Source organism: Hermetia illucens, chromosome 2, assembly GCF_905115235.1.
Source record: "Hermetia illucens chromosome 2, iHerIll2.2.curated.20191125, whole genome shotgun sequence".
In the NCBI taxonomy this organism is placed as follows: Eukaryota; Metazoa; Arthropoda; class Insecta; order Diptera; family Stratiomyidae; genus Hermetia; species Hermetia illucens.
In genome coordinates this window covers 50,343,744-50,350,161 of record NC_051850.1, presented here as the reverse complement: position 1 = coordinate 50,350,161, position 6,418 = coordinate 50,343,744, and positions in this window count along the sequence as shown.

The window sequence follows — 6,418 nt, the reverse complement described above, 5'->3', positions numbered from 1 at the left end:
CTCTTCGGCTCTAGCGAGGACGGTCGAATGCATTTCCACTCGATTTGTGCCCAAATCCATCTGCTCAGGACTAGCGTTTCTCACTGAGCTTACTTCCAGGACAGGGGCACTGCAAGGTAGTGGAGTTGCCATCCCCGCACGGTCAGTCGCACCACTTGATGAGGCTTCCTCTTTATTTGGGCGCCCCGGTGTCTCATCGGGTATATCAGCCCTCGTTGCCTCTTTCACTGGTCGCTGCGGTGAGCGACGCATCTTTGTGCTCCGCCCAAACGCACCCAGCTCTTCCTCCTTGTCTGTTGTTTCGTCTTTTTTTTTTTATAATTTTCAGAATATTCTCCATGAAAAAGTTACCAGCGCATCGTGTGCAAGGGAGCGGGCCGCAATAGTCAAGAACGGGTATACCCTCGGGGACACAGCCCCTACCCCAGTTCCCTGAGGCCTGACCTACGTTTAGCTGATCCCGGAATTCACGGACGGATCAGCGCTCGCTCGGGGCAACGCGGTCTACTAACACCGGTTCAATGCACACTTCCCGACCAGGGTCCCGAAGGGGCTGGCTCCTGATACACGTCGCAACTACCACCTTGGCAGAGCTACGCTCACATCACCCCGTCGACGCCGACAGAGAGTTGTCGACGGCTCCGGAGACTCCCAGTATGTCCCGACGTGTACCGGTCATTCGCGGTTCGCTCTTCACCGAGAAGCTTTCTCGAGGCTACTACCTAGGACGCAGGTATGCTGCCAGCTAGGGGGCAAAACTACTTACTCGGGCACCTCGGGGACGTCACACCCCGTATCGTAAGCGACCCGTTTAAAAATCGCTAACGACCCCTGAGGCCAGTAGTGAGTATATACATATTTCATTATACTTCTGACACTTTACCGCAAAGTTAAGTTAATCTGTAGTGACAATCCTGTTTGTATGATTCACAAAAAATGTAGTTTCATAGTTAACTGCGGCAGTAAGCAATTACAAAAAATCCTGGAAGGTCAGCGAATATATGTATATAATGATCGATGTAAGGCAAAACAGCTTGGCTCTAGAGAGTGCATCTTTATTTTTGAAACTATCCATTACCGTAGTTTGAAAAGAGCAAGCTTTCGTTCAAAAGACTTGCACCAAGTTTCGAGGTGGGAGTGAAACATAGCTTGTGAGCATTCAGACCGTACTCGATCGGCGCATCAGCAAACGACGCAAATTCAAAATCACTGCGGTGCCATTAGCTCAATATGGCTAACCCTCGCGATAATGGAAACGAAGATGTTGCGTTAATTCACTATGATGTCACACACCGCGTTCGATATGAGGTTCCACCCATCCTGAAGAAATTATAAGAGATTCATCTTCAATGGTATAGTCATACATATATCTCGCGGTGTGGAAAACTTAGTAGCGAAGATTGGCCTTAAATCCACTTCGACGCCCGAAACTTGTAAAAAGTGGTGAACCCGATCTAGATAAGCCAACCCGGCTATCGAAAAGAAGAAACGTGACAAGTTCTAGCCTGCAACTCTCCGGGTTCGTATTGATACACAAAATATTAGACTCCCTCAATAATGTTCCCATTTATTGTGTTAACACAAAAACAATGCTGACTATCCATCTGTGCTACTTTATAATATGAACTACGTGTAGAGGTGTAAAAATTTCCCCTTCAGATACCGCCCAGGCAAGAAGGAATGCGGGCCGGATTCGCACTAAGATCACCCTGCCCACAGATCCACTATTTATGTACTAACTTATGGAGTGGTACTGCCGTTGGCCCTCATAATTCAGGCTTTTTGAGGTTTCATGTCTCTTGCTTCTATAGCTCGCTTTGAATTTTCATAATAGCGGGGATTTCATCTACTCACCTATATTCACAGTTCATAGAGTCATCCAATCCTAAGCGGTGTAGGTACTGCCTGGAACAGCCTCCACGTCCACCGAGGCACTGCATCATGTTGTTCAGTCTGAAAAGGAGACATACATCATTTACAGATCATCGGTGTTGTAAGGAAGGTAGATCAAGCGAAGCCAAGCGGTCAGAATAGCTAGTTTAGACAAAAACGCCTTTAAAATAAAGAAAGCGAATAAACTTCCTTTACAATGATTCAATTAAAACGAATTCACAACTGTGTAAAAGGACTATATCACCGCAATATATTGCAGAATATTCCGTAAGAAAGAAAATTTGGTATGAAAGAATGGATATCAGAAAGAAAGGATCTGAAATTTAACTGATGACCTCCATGTAATGTAGAGTAAATCGAAGACTCCAAGGTCAAGGGCAAAAGTAAAAAAAGCCTATTCTCTATTCTATAACCCTTTTTTCAATTAAGGAAATCTGCCAATTTGTATTTGATTTTTTTATAAGTGAAATTTTGAGCTTCAAAGTGTCATAAATGAGCATTTCAAATTCCAAATCGACAGGTTTAGAAAGCTTTGTTGATCTATGCAATAATATTTGGGTACACGATGTTTCCATTTATACATAGGTCGCAGTTCATATCCGTTGAACATACACAATTTCAATTCGATATAGTACTGACATTTTATCTCTTATAGAGTACCAATTTGTATGGGGACCCCTTAAATTCAATGTAGAATAATGCATCTCATCTTCTTTTTCTACCATACATATTGCCCTTATAGACTTACCGGGCTGGATCATCCTCATCCATACGAATTAGGTGACCCGCCCACCGCAACCTGTTCAGCCGATCGAGTTTGTGGTAAGACTTTCGTCATCTGAGTTGTCTCAAATAAAAAAAAATAAACATGTTTTTAATTAGTATTAAGTTAGGTATCTTAGTTAGTTATCCTTATCCTCAGGTAGATTTTTTTATTTTATTTTTGTGTAAATAAGGCAATAATTTAAAAAAAAAAATCGAATTATTAATTATTTTTTGGACTATTAGAAGTTATAAAAATAAAGCAAAATAACAATTTGAAACTCATCTCCGGGAGAACATAGCGACATGCCTCCTGAAGAATAGGAAAAAAATTTTATCAAATTCTACAAAATATTTCTAGTAAAAGTTTACCGCAACAAGAAAACAATTTTGGGAAATCGCATTTAGAGATATGTACATATATGACAGGAATGAAGACGAGTCTCGCGCGCCTAAAAACGGGACAAATTGTACCAGCTGGTCTTCCAGGTTGGGGGTTGGGTAGGGCGGATAACCCTACACGGAAAACAACTTGTTACGAAGCCACAACAGGAGCCTCGGACTGGATGGATTATACAACGACGAACTCGGCAACGACAACGGAATAACGACTTGCGCATTTTCTCATGGAACGTGCGCTCCCTGTACAGAGATGAAGCTGATAAGCAGCTAGCCGATACCCTGTCCCAATATAGGGCTGACGTAACAACGTTACAGGGACAGGGATCGGTTTCCTGGAGAAGAGCCGCTACACCATATATTGTAGTGGCCATCCAGTAAACCATGTGCTTGGAGTAGGTAGCCAAAAAATGAAACCTGCTGTTATCGACTTTGAAAATATAAGTGAACGGCTATGCACTCTGCGCTTGCGAGGTAAGTTTAGAAATATAAGCCGCCCCTACAGAGGAGACTGCAAAGTCGGAGAAGGATACCTTCTACGAGGCAGTAGAACGAATTCTCGAAGTCTGTCCCAGATATGATATCAATATCATCAATATCATACTTCGGGATTTTAACAGCCAAGTAGGGAAGGACCCGTATTCAGGCGATACGTTGGCTCCCATAGCTTACCCCAAAATACAAATGATAATGGACTGCGAATTATTCAATTAGCAGGGTGACACAATGTGAACTGAACAATGGTTATTGGAAGTACCTGGTTTACGCGGTCCACAAGCATACGTGAGTCTCTCCAGACGGGACCATTTTCAATCAAATTGACCACGTGTTGGTCGAACGCCGCCACCTCACAGCCTTGATGAATGCCACAACACCACCTAGAATCCCCTCTGACAATCAGGTGAGAGTTAACACTGAAGCCATCCACAACAAAGCCCTCCGCAACACCTACTCGTATAAGAGGGAAATGGATGCCGCAATAACCGCAGTCAACAGAGGACCTGGAGATGAAGCATCAACAAATGATCTTCACAACCACCTGAAGAACGTTATCATGGATACGGCCACAAACATATTTGGCCCCAGCCGCAAAACGAGTCGGAACGGCTGGTTTGACGATGAATGTAAACTAGCAACCGAACGAAAGAATACCGCATACCGAGCAATGTTACATTCTCAAAGAACGCGGGCACGCGCAGAGACTTATCACGAACTCCGTCGACCGGAGAAGCGACTTCACAGACGGAAAAAGGAAGCCTGGGAGAACCAACAAGTCTGTGAACTAGAAAAGTACAGGGAACAACCGCACCAGGCGCCCAAGTTTTACCAACAAATCAGCAGGATGAAGCCTTATACACCTCGATGCTCATCCTGCCGAAACAAAGAGGGAAATCTGATTTCCGACAGAATAGGCATATAGGAGCAATGGGTTGAGTACTTTGATGAACTACTGAACAACCAGAACATCGGCGAATTGGAGGTCCAACCAACTAAAGTCGACGGACAAATACTGCCACCACCAAGTTTAGGAGTAACAGTCCGTGTAATTCATCGACTTAAAAATCATAAATCGCCAGGAGCCAATGGAATTACAGCCGATTTGGTTAAATATGGAGGCGACCAGTTACACCAATTGGTTCATCAACTTGTGCTCAAGGTATGGGACAGCGAATCAATGCCTGACGATTGGCAACGAGGCATTATCTGTCTCATACATAAAAAGGGAGATATCACACAGTGCAGCAATTATAGAGGTATCACGTTGCTGAGTACCATCTATAAGATATTCTCTGCTATTTTGCTAGGCCGGATAGCCTCATACGCCCAGAACATAATTGGCCCATACCAAAGAGGCTTCACTCCAGGCAAATCAGCAACAGATCGGATTTTCTCTCTGCAGCAAACGATGGAAAAACTGTTGGAATATGGACAACAGTTACACCATCTATTCATCGACTTTAAAGCCACCTATAATAGTATAGCCAGGGTAAAACTGTACACGGCCATGAGAGAATTCGGTATCCCGACGAAATTAATAAGACTGACTAGGCTGACCCTGACCAATGTCTATAGGTTACGGTATCCGTACGGATGAGGATGATCCAGCCCGGAAAGTCCATAAGGACAATATCTATGGCAGGAAAAGAAGACGAGGAAGTCCCTGCCTGAGATGGAGGGATTACATAGGTCAGGACGCCAGACAGCTTTTAGGGATATCGAATTGGTGGACCTCGTTGATGATGATGATGACATATATGACGGTGTAAAACGTGATTGGAGAAATTTACAACCTAATTTCCAATACCAAGACCGTAGAGCTCTTCTTTTTCGTGCGGAGTGTTGTTCACGGTTTATCAACAATTGGAGTGTTAATCCTTCTAGGAAAGAGTTTATAGCAAAATAATGACCTGAAAGGACAAAGCACTCTAAAAGTCCCGGGGCAACTATGTTTCAGGGTCCATATATCAGCGAAGAAAAGTGTATTTCGCAAAATCCTTTATTTTGCGTATTTCTGATAACACGAATATAATACGCGCAAAACCAGAAAATCGATTTGTTGTAATCCCGAAAGTAGATGATTACCTTAATTTTCCTTTCAAATCTAGGTAAGCCAATACTGATTCCTTTATATTCGCGACGCAAAATGCCTTGATAGTGTGCATTTAAACTATAAGTAAATTCGAAATCAGTTTTCTAACACTATCACGGAGAATTCCCGCCAAGACAATCATTTTGATACATTTTCCCACAAGTGGTTTGATTTCAACAATTTCTGCTGAGAACTAGGAATCCTCATATTATTAGGGATACGAACACACTCTATGGCTATTCAGCTAAGCTAGGTTACAAAAGAAATTATCTCTTGAATGGATATAAAATAGTCCACTACTCATGGTGTAAACGGGGAGGATTCACTTTTAAATATAATTCTGCAACAAATGCACAATTCTACTGTACATATTTTCAAATTCAGTTAAATGCTGGTGATATTTTTGCGCACTTTCATAGGATGGACCTTTTCCTATTTTTATTTGCAAAAAAAATAAACAAATAAACTACACGTGAAGATAGAAGTAACTAATCAGAATTAGTATAATTTTCACCATTCCATCAAAGGATAATCAAATTCAGACATTTGTTGCTCAGAAATATCGGAGTCTAAAAAACGCATCCTCCTTTCTAAATCCAGCTTGGGGTTGAAGAGATAACCATGGGAACATCCTTATTCCACATCACGAAAAGGACAAACATTATATCCTTGCAAACACTTATTTCAAATACCATCCATTCAACACACACTCAAGCCCACCTTCTAGCAGCGAAATGGTATGTCTGCAAAGATCCGTTCTGTATAGTTCCACCA